At 40.6% G+C, this 15,006-nt stretch overlaps 1 protein-coding gene across 3 annotated transcripts in view; it reads left to right on the top strand.

The window, feature by feature from the left end:
- The window catches only part of Hao2 (hydroxyacid oxidase 2), a 65,802-nt gene that overhangs the window by 34,412 nt on the left and 16,384 nt on the right, over positions 1–15,006 (top strand). The window contains exon 1 of one of the 3 annotated variants that reach the window (XM_051165525.1): positions 13,363–13,413. The exons of 1 other annotated variant lie outside the window; for it this stretch is intronic. The gene's annotated coding sequence lies outside the window, so the exon portion shown is untranslated. Of the gene's footprint in view, positions 1–13,362; positions 13,471–15,006 lie in introns of those variants that run through there. One more of the 3 variants, XM_051165527.1, reaches the window with a different exon arrangement.

Raw genomic sequence — 15,006 nt, 5'->3', positions numbered from 1 at the left:
CAACATTCTTCTGCATCCAAGAAACACATCTCACCCATAATGAAAGGCATTACCTCAGGGTAAAAGGTTGGAAAAAAATATTCCAAGCAAATGGTCACAAGAAGCAAGCAGGTGTAGCAATTTTAGTATCGAACAAAATAGACTTTCAACCAAAATTAATCAAAAGGGATGAGGAAGGACACTTCATACTCATCAAAGGTAAAGTCAACCAAGATGACATCACAATTCTGAACATCTATGCTCCCAATACAAGGGCACCCACATATGTAAAAGATCTCCTAAAAAAGCTTAAACCACACATCGATCCCCACACAATAATAGTGGGAGACTTCAACACCCCACTCTCACTGAAGGATAAGTCATTGAAACAGAAACTAAGCCAAGAAATAACATCATTAACCAATGCCATGGGTCAAATGGATCTAACAGATATCTATAGAACCTTGCACCCAAACAAGAAAGAATACACCTTCTTCTCTGCACCCCATGGAACCTTCTCCAAAATTGATCACATCGTAGGTCACAAAGCAAGCCTCAACAGATACAAGAGGATTGAAATAATACCTTGTATCCTATCAGATCACCATGCTCTTAGGCTGCAATTCAACAACAACAGAAATAACAAAAAGCCTACACGTTTGTGGAAACTAAACAACTCTCTGCTAAATGACACCTGGGTCAGGGAAGAAATAAAGAAAGAAATCAAGGAGTTTCTGAAATTCAATGAAAATGAAGAAACAACATACCCAAATTTGTGGGATACATTGAAAGCAGTGCTAAGAGGAAAATTCATAGCACTAAGTGCCTTTAAAAAGAAATTGGAAACATCGCACATAAGCATCTTAACAACACAACTGGAAGCCCTAGAAAAAAAAGAAGCAGAAACACCCAAGAGGAGTAGACGCCTGGAAATAATCAAACTCAGGGCTGAAATTAACAAATTAGAAACTAAGAAAACAGTCCAAAGAATCAACAAAACCAAAAGCTGGTTCTTTGAGAAAATCAACAAGATAGACAGACCATTAGCCAAACTAACTAAAAGGCAGAGAGACAGTATTGAAATCAACAAAATCAGAAATGAAAAGGGAGACATAACAACAGACACTGAAGAAATTCAAAGAATCATAAGATCCTACTTTGAAGGCATATACGCCACAAAATTTGAAAATCTAAGGGAAATGGACGATTTTCTTGATCAAGTTCACTTGCCAAAGTTGAATGAAGAACAGATAAACAAGTTAAATAGTCCCATTTCCCCTACAGAAATAGAAGCAATCATCGATGGTCTCCCAACCAAAAAAAGCCCAGGGCCAGATGGTTTCAGTGCAGAATTCTACCAGACCTTTAAGGGCGAGCTAATACCGATACTCTTCAAGCTACTCCAAAAGATAGAAATGGATGGAAAATTACCAAATTCATTCTATGAGGCCATAGTCTCATTGATACCTAAACCTCACAAAGACTCAACAAAGAAAGGGAATTTCAGACCAATTTCTCTTATGAACATAGATGCAAAAATACTAAATAAAATACTTGCAAAACGAATACAGGAGCACATCAAAGATATCATTCATCATGACTAAGTAGGCTTCATTCCAGGCATGCAGGGATGGTTTAATATACGGAAATCCATCAATGTAATCCACCATATAAACAAACTGAAAATAAAAAACCACATGATCATCTCCTTGGATGCAGAGAAAGCATTTGATAAAATTCAACACCCATTCATGTTTAAAGTTTTAGAGAGATCGGGGATACAAGGCACTTTCCTCAACATAATAAAGGCTATATACAGCAAGCCAATAGCCAAAATCAAAGTAAATGGTGAGATACTCAAGGAAATTCCTCTCAAATCGGGAACAAGGCAAGGCTGCCCACTCTCTCCATATCTCTTCAATATAGTACTCGAAGTTCTAGCCAGAGCAATAAGACAACAAAAGGAGATCAAGGGTATCCAAATGGGAAAGGAGAAATCAAATTATCCCTCTTTGCAGATGATATGATAGTGTACATAAGTGACCCTCAAAACTCCACCAGAGAACTCCTAAAGCTGATAAACACCTTCAGCAAATAGGCTGGATACAAAATTAACTCAAAAAAGTCTGTAGCCTTCCTATACACAAATGACAAGCTTGCAGAGGAAGAAATTAGGAAAACCACACCCTTCACATTAGCCACAAGCAATATAAAATATCTAGGAGTTACCCTAACTAAGCAAGTGAAGGACTTGTATGAAAAAAATTTCAAAACTCTGAAGAAAGAGATTGAAGATGACCTGAGAAGATGGCGTGATCTTCCTTGCTCATGGATCGGGAGAATTAACATAGTAAAAATGGCCATCCTACCAAAAACAATCTACAGATTCAATGCAATCCCTATCAAAATAACTACACAATTTTTTAAAGACATTGAAAGTTCAATTCTGAACTTCATATGGAAAAACAAAAAACCCAGAATAGCTAAAACAATCTTGTACAATAAAAGATGCTCCGGAGGAATCTCCATACCTGATCTCAAACTGTACTATAAAGCAATAGTACTTAAAACAGCATGGTACTGGCACAGCAACAGGCTGGTTGATCAGTGGAATCGAATCGAAGACCCAGATATGAATCCACACACATATGGTCACTTGATTTTTGACAAAGAAGCCAAATCCATTCAATGGAAAAAGGATAGCATCTTCAACAAATGGTGCTGGTCTAACTGGAGGTCTATGTGTAAAAAAATGAAACTGGACCCATATTTGTCACCTTGCACAAAACTCAAATCCAAGTGGATTAAAGACCTCAACATAAAACCAGAGACACTAAGCCACTTAGAAGAAAAAGTGGGAAAGAGCCTGGAACATATTGGCACAGGAGATAACTTCCTGAACAGAACACCAACGGCCCAGGCCTTAATGTCAACCATTAATAAATGGGACCTCATGAGGCTGAGAAGCTTCTGTAAGGCAGGAGACACTGTCAAGAGAACAAAGCGACAGCCTACAGACTGGGAAAAAATCTTCACCAACCCTACATCTGACAAAGGTCTAATATCCAAAATATATAAAGAACTCAAGAAATTAAACACCACCAAACCGAATAACCCAATTGAGAAATGGGGCTTGGAACTAAACAGAGAATTCTCAACAGAGGAGTATCAAATGGTTGAGAAACACTTAAAGAAATGCTCAACCTCCTTAGTCATCAGGGAAATGCAAATCAAAACAACTCTGAGATTCCATCTTACACCCATCAGAATGGCTAAGATCAAAAATTCAAGTGACACCACATGCTGGCGAGGATGTGGGGAGAGAGGAACACTCCTTCATTGCTGGTGGGAATGCAAACTAGTACAGCCACTTTGGAAATCTATCTGGTGCTATCTCAGAAAAACGAGAATAGGGCTTCCTCAAGACCCAACTATTCCACTCCTTGGAATATACCCAGAAGATGCTCCAGCACACAACAAGAAACTTTGCTCAACCATGTTCATAGCAGCCTTATTCATAATAGCCAGAACATGGAAACAGCCTACGTGTCCCTCAGTAGAAGAGTGGATAAAGAAACTGTGGTACATATACACTATGGAATACTACTCAGCTATTAAAAACAAAGAATTCCCGAAATTTGTGGATAAATGGATTGAGCTAGAAATGATCATAATGAGTGAATTAACCCAGAAGCAGAAAGAATCAAATGGTATATACTCACTTATATCTGCATACTAGCCCAAGGGGCATGTCCCACGAAAGCCTTCACTTACCAGGAAACTGGGACAGAGGGGAAGGCATTAGAGGGGACTCTAAATGAGAGACGCATGGGAGAATAGCAAAATAAAAAGATCCAGAGGGTCCTAGAAATCTACAAGTAGAACAATATGATAGGCAGATTTGGACCCAGGGGTCCCGCTCAAACTAAGGCACCAGCCAAGGACAATACAGGAGGTAAACTTTAAACCCCTTCCCAGATCTAGCCAATGGTCAGAATATTCTCCACAGTTGAGTGGAGAGTGTGATACGACTTTCTCACGTACTCTGGTGCCTCACATTTGACCATGTCCCCTGGAGGGGGAGACCTGGTGGCACTCAGAGGAAGGACAGCAAGTAGCCAAGAAGAGACTTGATACCCTATGAGAATATATAGGGGGACATAATCCCCCTCAGGAGCAGTCATAGGGGAGGGGAATAATGGGAAAATGAGGGGGGGGAGGAATGGGAGGATACAAGGGATGGGATAAACATTGAGATGTAACAAGAATAAATTAATAAAAAAAAAAAAAAGAAAAAAGAAAAGATTCAGAAGCACTCAAGAGGAGTAGATGGCTGGAAATATTCACACTCAGGGTGAAATCAATAAATTAGAAACAAATAGAACAATTTAAAGAATTAACAAAACCAGGAGCTAGTTCTTTAAGAAAATCAACAAGATAGACAAACTGTTAGCCAAACTAAATAAAAAGCAGATAGACAATAACCAAATCAAAAATGAAAAGGGATACATAACAACAGAGTCTGAAGAAATACAAAGAATCATGAGGTCCTACTTCAAAGGCTTATATGCCACAAAATTTGAAAATCGAAGGGAAATGGAGAATTTTTTGATTGTTTCCAATTGCTAAAGTTGAATCAAGATCAGATAAACAAATTAAGTAGTCCTATTTATCCTACAGAAGTAGAAGCTGTCATTAAAACTCTCCCACCTTAAAAAAAAAGCTCAGGGCCAGATGGGTTCAGCACAGAATTCTGGCAGGCATTCAAAGATGAACTAATATTGATACTCTTCAAGCTACTCCACAAAACAGAAATGAATGGAACATTACCAAACTCCTTCTATGAGGCCACAGTCACCTTGATACCTAAACCTCACAAAGACCCAACAAAGAAAGAATTTCAGACCAATTTCTCTTATGAACATTGATACAAAAATACTCAATAAAATACTCGCAAACCAAATTCAAGAACACATAAAAGATATCATGCAACATGACCAGGCATGCAGGGATGGTTCAATATACGGAAATTCATCAATATAATACACCATATAAACAAACTTAAAAAAACACATGATCACCTCCTTCGATGCTGAAAAAGCATGAGATAAAAATCCAACACCCATTCATGTTTAACATTTTGGAGAGATCAGGGATATAAGACACATACCTAAACATAATAAAGGCTATATACAGAAAACCAATAGCCAACATCAAATTAAATGGATAGAACCTCAAGGAAATTCCTCTAAAATCTAGGACCAGACAAAGTTGCATGCTTTCTCCATATCTCTTCAATATAGTTCTTGAAGTTCTAGCCAGAGCAATAAGACAACAAAAGGAGTTCAAGGGGATCCAAATGGGAAAGGAGGAAGTCAAATTATCCCTATCATAGATGATATGATAGTGTACATAAGTGACCCCCAGAATTCGACCAGAAAATGTCTACAGCTGATAAACATCTTCAGTTAAGTGGCTGGATTCAAAATTAGTTTAAAAATCAGTAGCCTTCTTGTATACAAATGATATTCTGAGAAATAAATTAGGGAAACTACACCCTTCATTATAGCCACAAGCAATATAAAGTATCTAGGAAGAACCTTAACTAAGCAACTGAAAGACTTGTTTGAAAAAAAACTTCAAATCTCTGAAGAAGGAGATTGAAGATGACGTCAGAGGATGGAAAGATCTACCTTGTTCATGGATTGAAAGAATTAACATAGTAAAAATGGCCATCTTACCAACATCAATTTACAGGTTCAATGCAACCTCTATCAAAATATCTATACAATTTTTTAAAGAAATTGAAAGATCAATTCTCAATTTCATATGGAAAAAACCAGGTTAGCTAAAACAATCCTGTACAATAAAAAATCCTCCAGAGGAACTTCCTTACCCAATCTCAAGCTGTACTATAAAGCAACAGTAATTAAACCAGCATGGTACTGGCATAGAAATAGGCTGGTTGACCAATGGAACAGAATAGACAACCCAGAAACAAATCCACATACAGTTACTTGCTTTTTGACAAAGAAGCCAAAGCTATTCAATGGAAAAAAGATAGCATCTTCAACAAATGGTGCTGGTCTAACTGGATGTCTACTTGTAGAAAGATGCACATAGACCCATATTTATCACCATACACAAAACTTAAGCCCAAAGAGATTAAAGACCTCAACGTAAATCCAGAGACACTAACTCTGTTAGAAGAAAAAGTGAGGAAGAGCCTGGAACTCATTGGCACAGGAGACAACTTTCTGAACAGAACTCCAACAGCCCAGGCACTAAGGTAAACAATTAATAAATGGGATATCATGAGGCTGAGAAGCTTCTGTAAGGCAGAGGATATTATCAACAGGACAAAGTGACAGTCTACAGACTGGGAAAAGATCTTCACCAACCCTACATCTGACAAAGGTCTAATATCCAAAATATATGAAAAACTCAAGAAACTAAACACCACCAAACCAAATAACCCAATTGAGAAGTGGGGCTCAAAACTAAACAGAGACTTCTCAACAGAGGAATATCGAATGGCTGAGAAACACTTAAAGAAATGCTCAACATCTTTAGTCATCAGAGAAATACAAATCAAAGTGAGTCTGAGATTCCATCTTACACCCATCAGAATGGCTAAGATCAAAAACTCAAGTAACAGCACATGCTGACGAGGATGAGAAAGGTGAACACTGGTTCATTGCTGGTGGGAGTTAAAACTTGTACAACCACTTTGGAAATCAATCTGGCGCTTTCTCAGAAAACTTGGAATAGAGCTACCTCAAGACCCAACTATTTCAAACCTTGGAATATATCCAAAAGATGCTCTACCACACAACAAGGACATATGCTCAACCACGTTCATAGCAGCCTTATTCGTGATAGCCAGAACCTGGAAACAACCTAGATGCCCCTCAGTCAAAGAATGGATGAAGAAACTCTGGTACATTTACATTATGGAGTACTACTCAGCTATTAAAAACAAAGAAATGCTGAAATTTGCAGAAAATGGATATATCTAGAAATGATCATCCTGAGTTAGTTAAACCCAGACCCAGAAAGATATGCATGGCATATACTCACTTATAATTGGACACTAGCCCAACAAAGATGTCCCCTGAAAGTCTTCACTTAGCAGGAGATTGAGATAGATACTGGGACTTCCTATTGGGACTCTAGGTGAGAGAGGTAAGGAACAATGGGGAAACAGAAGGATCCAGACTGTCCTAGAAGCCTACAAGAAGGCCATTATGGCTGGCAGAACTGGACCCAGGCGGGTCAGCTCAAACTACTGTACCAACCAAGGACAATGCATACAGTAAAGCTAGAAACCTATCCAGATGTAGCCAATGGACAGCACACTTTCCACAGTTGTGTGGAGAGCAGGGATTGACTCAGACATGAACTCTGGTGGCCCCCTTCCCATTGATGGGGAGACCTGGTGACACTCAGAGGAAGAGTAACAGGCTACCAAGAAGAGACCTGATGGGCTGTGATCTTATAGTGGGGGACAAGGTCCCCTTCTGTCACAGACTAGGGGAGGGAAATAAGATGAAAGAGGGAGAGAGGGAGAACGGGAAGATACAAGTGAGGGGACAACAAATGAGATGTAATCTGAATAAATTACTTAAATAAAAAAAGAAAGAAATTCAAATGTAAGACTCAAATACTAGAAGAAAGATTGCAAGGTTTAACTGGGAGCACTACCATCACAAAAGGAGATAAGCTGATGTCTTTCCTTTCCCATCTGATATTTATGGAGGAGGAGGAATTATGTAAGGACCAGAGAAAGTAGAAAGGATTGTTGCTTGGGCTTAAGTGAAATGGTGTGTTGACAACTGGAGATGGTGAACATCCTCTTGTTGTGTACATGGTACATTCTAGGTTCAGTGTGTGTGTGTGTGTGTGTGTGTGTGTGTGTGTGTGTGTGTGTGTGTGTGTGTGATTAGTAACCAGAGTTCCTAGAGTAAACTCAGACAAACAAGCAAGATCATCTTGGATGGTAAAGGCCTTTTTCTGAGACTGACAGTGAGAGAAACAAGGAGTAGAGCTAAATGGAGTCACTGAGAGCAGCAGCCTCTTATAGAGGAGCCAGGAAGCATCTCCTCCAGGTTCAGGGACAGCTAAGATGCAGTGTGTCAAGGGTTGGAAGCACAGTTCCAGGATGGTGCTTTTCACAGCCAACAGGGTTTTGAATAAGAAATGGACCCATAGGCTCATGTGTTTGAACACTCAGTCACCAGCTGGTGGTGCTGTTTGGGAAAGTTGTGGAGCATATAGGAGATGGAATCTTGTTAAAGGAGGTGGGTGACTGGGGTGAGAATGGAGGTTTTATAGCAGATCCTGGGTTTTATAGTAGAACCCCACTTCTCAAAATAAACCTACCCTTCTTTCCTTCCTTCCTTCCTTCTTTCCTTCCTTCCTTCCTAAGATGCTTTAGTTAGCTATTTCATCACATTAATAAGAAAACCAACTATTACATACTCCATTATCCAAGTGGTATAGCAGCCCTAATGAGCTGATTTTGAGAGAACCTTTCTTAGCACTAAGAACTGTGGGATCGCACCAGAAATAAACAGTGACATGTACGGACATGGTGTTGGTAGGTTTACCTCTTGGTAAATACAGAGTTGGTTAGTACAGCAAGGACATAGCCTAGGCAGCTGAAACTCAGAGGAACTGCCTGGTTGCCAACACTACAAGCTCTCATTTTAGAAGCATTTTCTGCTGCTAAGCACAGTGCCCTCTCCGTGCCCTCTCACTGCAGAGCTGTGTTCCTGCACAGGGTTCCCAATCTGAGGGGGTGGGAGGAAGCATGCTGCTGCTTATCAATAAAAGCCACCCTTTCTCACACTCTAGACATTGTCTGCAGCCACTTAATCGGCATTAAATTGAGTTTAATCCTGGGCCATCACAAGCCGTTGATAAATACAAACTTATCTCCAAGATGCCAATTGCTTTCACACCAATGGGCTTTTGATAGTGTACCCCCAACACCTGGCTGTGGATCTCCACACTCACACTCATGACCAGACTCTTCATCTCCTGTTCTGCTCCTAGAACCTGACTTTTTCCATGATTCGAGGAAGGCTCAAGCTCATGTTCAGACACTCTATTTGTTTCCAGACTGATCAGACCTAGGTAGTAAACTCAGCCACTACCGGACATTTTTGGCTCTGTGAAATAAGGACAAACAGTGCAATCTATAACAAAAGTCATTGTCTTGTACCTAGGATCCCCAACAGTCCCTCTTTAGGCTTTCTCCCCATATGTCCATGTAACCGTGACCATGCCTCTGGCCCTACCAGTAGCACAGCCACTGCCAAAAGTAACATTAGCATGATTGTATTCAAAGGTCAAGGGTCACCTTCAGCCTGATGGTCTTAAGGCATGCACAACCAAAGTCCAGGGTCCATCATGACTGGCAGAACTATCTTAAGTGAGACACGTCACTTAAGCAAAATCAGAAGGATTAGGAGGACCAGGCTGACCCTCATCCTCTAAGTACCAAATTGCTCAGGACTCCAGCCTTTCCTGTGGGGGCAACTGTCACCTGCTGTTGGCTGGATGATGACTGCTTAGGATGACACGGTGCTCTCCTCACTCACACTAAACAGGTACATTGTTCAACAGGTAACAATAGCCGCCTGAAAAAAGAAATAAATACCACTTCCAGCTGTGTCCTGAGTGCACTCAAATGCTCCTGGTGCTAAGGCTTCACTTCTGGCCTGTCTCACCATGAGCCACTTCTCTAGAACTCAAGAGATATTGTCAAACCCCCACCTCAAGTGGTTCTATCTGTGGCCTTCTATCTACCCATTGAGATTAATTCCCTTAGGTAGGGGCATAGATAGTGATATAAAGTGTTCCACTTGGAAGAAGGGTCTTCCTTAGAAACTGAGGTTTAATGACCCAATTAAAAAAGAATCCAGGATGGTAAATTATAGGCTGCACCTTTTCCAAACCTCCTTTATTTGGGATTTTTTAATGTGTATATCTCCCTTCCAACCTAACTACCCTACATGGGAGAGAAAAGAGGTGAATGGAAGCAGGAGAAGTAGATTTTGTTGAGTTCAATTCCTGGGAGGGATTCCCCTGGTGTAGTGGGCAGGATTTCAGCAGGCCAGCAATATCATCAAAGTTTCTGTTGGGACCTGGAGCACTACCCGAAGCCCAGAGCCTCAAAGCCTTCGTTGGAGCTTTTTTTCTCTGGGAGCATCTCAAAGTGGAGAGATGAACACAGAAACAATACCCAAGACACAAAAAGCCGCAGTCCCCTTTTTGGGCTCAGATAGATACATAGATAGATAGATAGATAGATAGATAGATAGATAGATAGATAGATAGATAGATAGATAGATAGATAGATAGATAGGTAGATAGATAGATAGATAGGTAGATAGATAGATAGATAGATAGATAGATAGATAGATAGATAGATACGTAGATAGATGATAGATAGATAGATAGATGGATAGATAGATAGATGGATGGATGGATAGATAGATAGATAGATAGGTAGGTAGATAGATAGATAGATAGATAGATAGATAGATACGTAGATAGATGATAGATAGATAGATAGATGGATAGGTAGATAGATAGATGGATAGATAGATAGATAGATAGATAGATAGATAGATAGGTAGGTAGATAGATAGATGGTACCTGTGACCTTCTATGTACCCACTGAGAGTAATTCCCTTAGGTAGGGGCATTGATAATGATATATAACTATCCTCTCAGAGCCTGTACTAGGATGTGTTTCAGCTATCAAAACCCAAGCCCCCTGCCATCCCCACTACGAAGTTGTTTAACTTCTAAGTGGAAAAACATCATCTGTTCTTTCACAAGTCTCTTTCATCTCACGCTTGGGAACAAACAAAAACCTGTTTACATCCACTACAGTAAGTAGTTCAAGTTTGGCAGTCTTCTCTGAGAACTTTCTCTTCTCTACCTATTAACACTTACAAGCATTAACTCATTTGCTTCTTGTGCTGGTTACAGTTTTTGCCAACTTGGCACAAGCTAGAGTCATCGGGGAAGAGAGAACTTCAATCGAGAAAATGTCTCCATCACATCGGTCTCTAGGTTGTGTGTGCTTTTTCTTCATTAATGACTGAGGTAGAAGGACCCCACCCACTGGTGCTGGTGTCACCCCAGAACAGGCTGTCTTGTGCTGTATAAAATAATAACAATAATTAGTCTGAGCAAGCCATGAGGAGCAAGCCAGTAAGCAGCACTCTGCCATGGCTTCTGCTTCGATTCCTGCCTCCATGTTCTTACCATCCCTCAACAATGGATTATAAGTTAGTAAGCTAGAATGCACACTTTCCTCCACACCGCAAACAGAAAACAGACAAGGACACTTCTTATCATGGTGTTAGTTATGTCCTGAGGAAATGAGGTGCAAAGCATTCACGTAATGTGTAGAGGTTAATAAACATGCAGGTGGTGGCGTGCGCCTATAATCCCAGCACTCGAGAGGCAGAGGCAGGTGGGTCTCTGTGAGTTTGAGTCCAGCCTGGTCTATAGAGTGAGTCCAGGACATCCAGGGCTACACAGAGAAACCCTGTCTCTAAAATCAAACCAACAAACAGGCAACATGAATGGAAGCTCAAGCATCATCGTCCCTTGAGCTGCTTTCTGGAACATAAAGATGTGGTGTGAGATATAGTGGGAAATGCCAATCAAGGCAAAGTTTGCTGTCCATGTGATGTCAGGTTTGACAACAGGTGTACTACAGAGCTGGTTATAAAGGGCTGAAAACTGCTGCAGGGGGAAAAAATGTCCAGATTAACAGCAGCCTGCTTGGAAAGCATTTTTGTGATAGCATTGCCATCTAGTGGTCGTCTTGAGTAGGGAAAGTTTGGGCAACAAACAAGACAACTTCTTTTTCTCACACTGCAGATTCTAGAAAGGGAAGACACTGAAGTGTTGTTATGGCAGTCGGTGGGTCATGTTAAGTCCTAATTCTGCTTATTAGTGTTTGTGTTCATCACTTTTTTCATTGCTACGACAAAACACCTGATGAAGGCAACTTAAAGGGAGAGTGTGTTTGGGCTCACTGCTTAAAGGGTGTTAGAGTGCATAGTCCGTTATGGTGGCAGCAGAAGGTGGCTGATCGCATCATCTTATCTGCAGTCTGGAAGCAAATTGGTGAGTGATCCTGCGCCTTGCCTTCTCCTTTGCTTTGTCTTGCATGGTTAGTTTGGTTTTCTTCTGTTTTGCTGTTTTGTTTGAACAGGGCTTTATGGTAGAGTTCATGCAGTTCTCGATTTTACTATGCAGTCCTGGCTGACCTACTGAGCCGTTGAAATACCAGGACTGCAAGCATGAGCCACTGCCTCAAACTTGCTTTCTTTTTTATTAAGTCTGGGATCCCAGTCTGTGGGATGGTGCCCTGAAACTTTCTGGCCAGATCTGCTCACCTCACTTCACCCCAGAAGTACCCACATGCTCAGGCACCCAGAAAGGCACTGCCCAGGAGATCCTAAATCCCATCACACTCACAGTCAGGAATAACCCTCACACTGACAAAGGGCGGGTTTTGAGCAGGTTAGTTCACCCCATCCCTTGCTCTGAATAAATGGGGAAAACAATGTCTAACCTGGTGTCTGATGAGGCAATCAAATGAAACACTTCCTGGAGTGTGTCTGCTGTACTGTAACCACTTAACATGTCCTATGTTGTTGTAATACAAAATCAGCTGATAACAACGGAGCAGAAGAAGACCTAGGCAACTAATAAATTAGTCACCTTGAATGAACTCCACTGGACTGTTTTCAGGAAATTCCTTCTCTTTTTTCTGAGTACAGTTTCACTTCCCACCATCCCGTTTTACTAAAAACATGTGTCTTCAAAAATATTAATAGTCTCCCTGTCTCCTGCATTAACTCGGTTGTCTGGTTCAGCATAGAGGGTTCAACACTGTTCTCAAGCTGCCCTGTCCTGGATCTTCGCTACCTTCCTGCCCAGGGCTTTCCAGCTGTTATCTGCTCCATGCAGTCACCCCACCCCCACCAGACAAAGGCCTCCTTTTTCCATTGCCGGTTTGGTTTTTTGGTTTTTATTTTTAACTCTCTACTTGAAATCACTTGTGCCCTTCCATTAACCATCTTTGCGAAAAGGCGTGTGGAAAGCAAAGAAGCAATGACTTTATCTCAGAGTTTAATTTTATAAGAAATTTCAGGATCCTTATATTTTATAGACAACTAGTTTTGAAAGCAAATATTATGAACATTCAAGTTCATGTTAAATCTAACTTTGATCTGGACTAGTTAGTCATTACTTCCCTGATAACTGTTTCACCAAAAGGTTAATATTTATCTCTGAATGTCCTTTATACCAGAGCTGGACAGTGAGCCACTGTAGCAGTCTTTGCATGGCTGCCTCTACATACCGCTAACCCTGGTTGTTGGAAGACCTTAAAGGCAGGTTTGTCTTGGGCTATCTTCTACCGACTAGGACCTTAGGGAACAGATGAACTAGCAGGTGAGTGTGGGGAAGGCATAGTGAGAACATGGCAAAAAGGGAAACATAGAGATGGGGGGTTGGAATTTGTGCACTACCCAAGGCGTCTGTAGTATCAAAGAGTATGGAGAAAGAAAGGGTTCAGTCCAGTGACATTAAACAAGAAAATGGTAAAGTGTTTATGTGTCCCTAGCAAAAAATTAGGATACCAGGAGATTCTCAAAAGCCAAAAGATTCCGGGCCTTAAATGTATCACTCCATGGAACATTGGCCACAAGGAAATCATGAAGGACTCGTACTTCTTACAAGCAATGCCATTAATACTTGTTACTTTTTAAAATGAACTTCTTTCATTTATTTGGAGATGCTTGCTTCTTTGGAAGCAGCTATGAGTTCCCTTCAGCAAAGGGCTTCTTGAGGTTGTGATGAGATCCCAAATGAGTGTGGGAATCTGAAAAGAAGAGGAACCAAGACAGGATGGTATTGGCATATAGATAGCCAATACTTGAATGACACAGAAGAACCAGGAAATAAAAAAGAAGGAAAGCGGCTTGTCACATTCTTCTACATCATCCCTGAATGCAAACCTCCCAAGGCTTTTACCTGGAACCTCTCTGCCATTCTACATTTTACAGAATCCTTCAGTCCTTCCAAGAACCCTGAGCTAGATGGTGTCGGCTTGATTTCATAATTTAGTAACAACTGGAAGTTATACAAATGTTGCTGGGCATAACCTGAAGTTTCCTGAAAAGGCAATGGAATTTTTTTCATGTTTTTGGTATCTCCACCTAGGAAAACACTTGTGTTAATCTCTATATTATCCCTGTAATCTGAGAATGAAATACTGAATCCCATCTTTACCTTTGACTGTAAGCATCTTGAAAGCAGAGCCTAATTTTTTACTTAGCCTCCACTATTTAGGACAGCATCTAGATATCTAGTTATGTATGTACAAATACATATTTGTTCATTTAAAATTATCGGATATTCAAGGCTTCTCTTTCATAAATAAGGATTTGGAATGCCAAGGTAGCTGTGGCTTTGGGAAGATGGGGCATCTGGGTGGCTCTGGCAGCAGAAAAGAAGTGTCCTAAGGCTTATCAGGGAACTAGCATTGTCATGCCCTTACCCAGCCCAATGGCCAGATTAACCATATGACCCTGTCTATCTTTAACAACTGGGGAATGTTAATAGTCTAGAGGAGCCGTAACTGATACAGCTGTGCTAGTGGAATATTGGGGGTTGTATTATGGGACACCCTAGAGATGAGTATCAAATCTAAAAAAAAAAAATTCACTTATAATTTACTCATAGTCCGAAGGTCATTTCATGCACTTTGGTTTGACTACAAGCCACTGTGTGACGTCAGGAATAGAACAGTGTTCTGTTGGGAGTCAGTTTTGGAATTTGGAACATTTTGGATTTCTCACTCCTCAGCCTATGAAGAAATGAAGAAGAGCCATTTTGTGTAACTCCTTTCTGTTTATATACACTTCCTCAGCAAATAAAGACAAGGCAGTGATCTTATGAGTCATTCAGGACACGTTTCCCAGAGTT

Source organism: Acomys russatus, chromosome 23 (assembly GCF_903995435.1).
Source record: "Acomys russatus chromosome 23, mAcoRus1.1, whole genome shotgun sequence".
In the NCBI taxonomy this organism is placed as follows: Eukaryota; Metazoa; Chordata; class Mammalia; order Rodentia; family Muridae; genus Acomys; species Acomys russatus.
The sequence above is the reverse complement of the archived record's forward strand: the minus strand, read 5'-3'. Positions and strand labels throughout refer to the sequence as shown.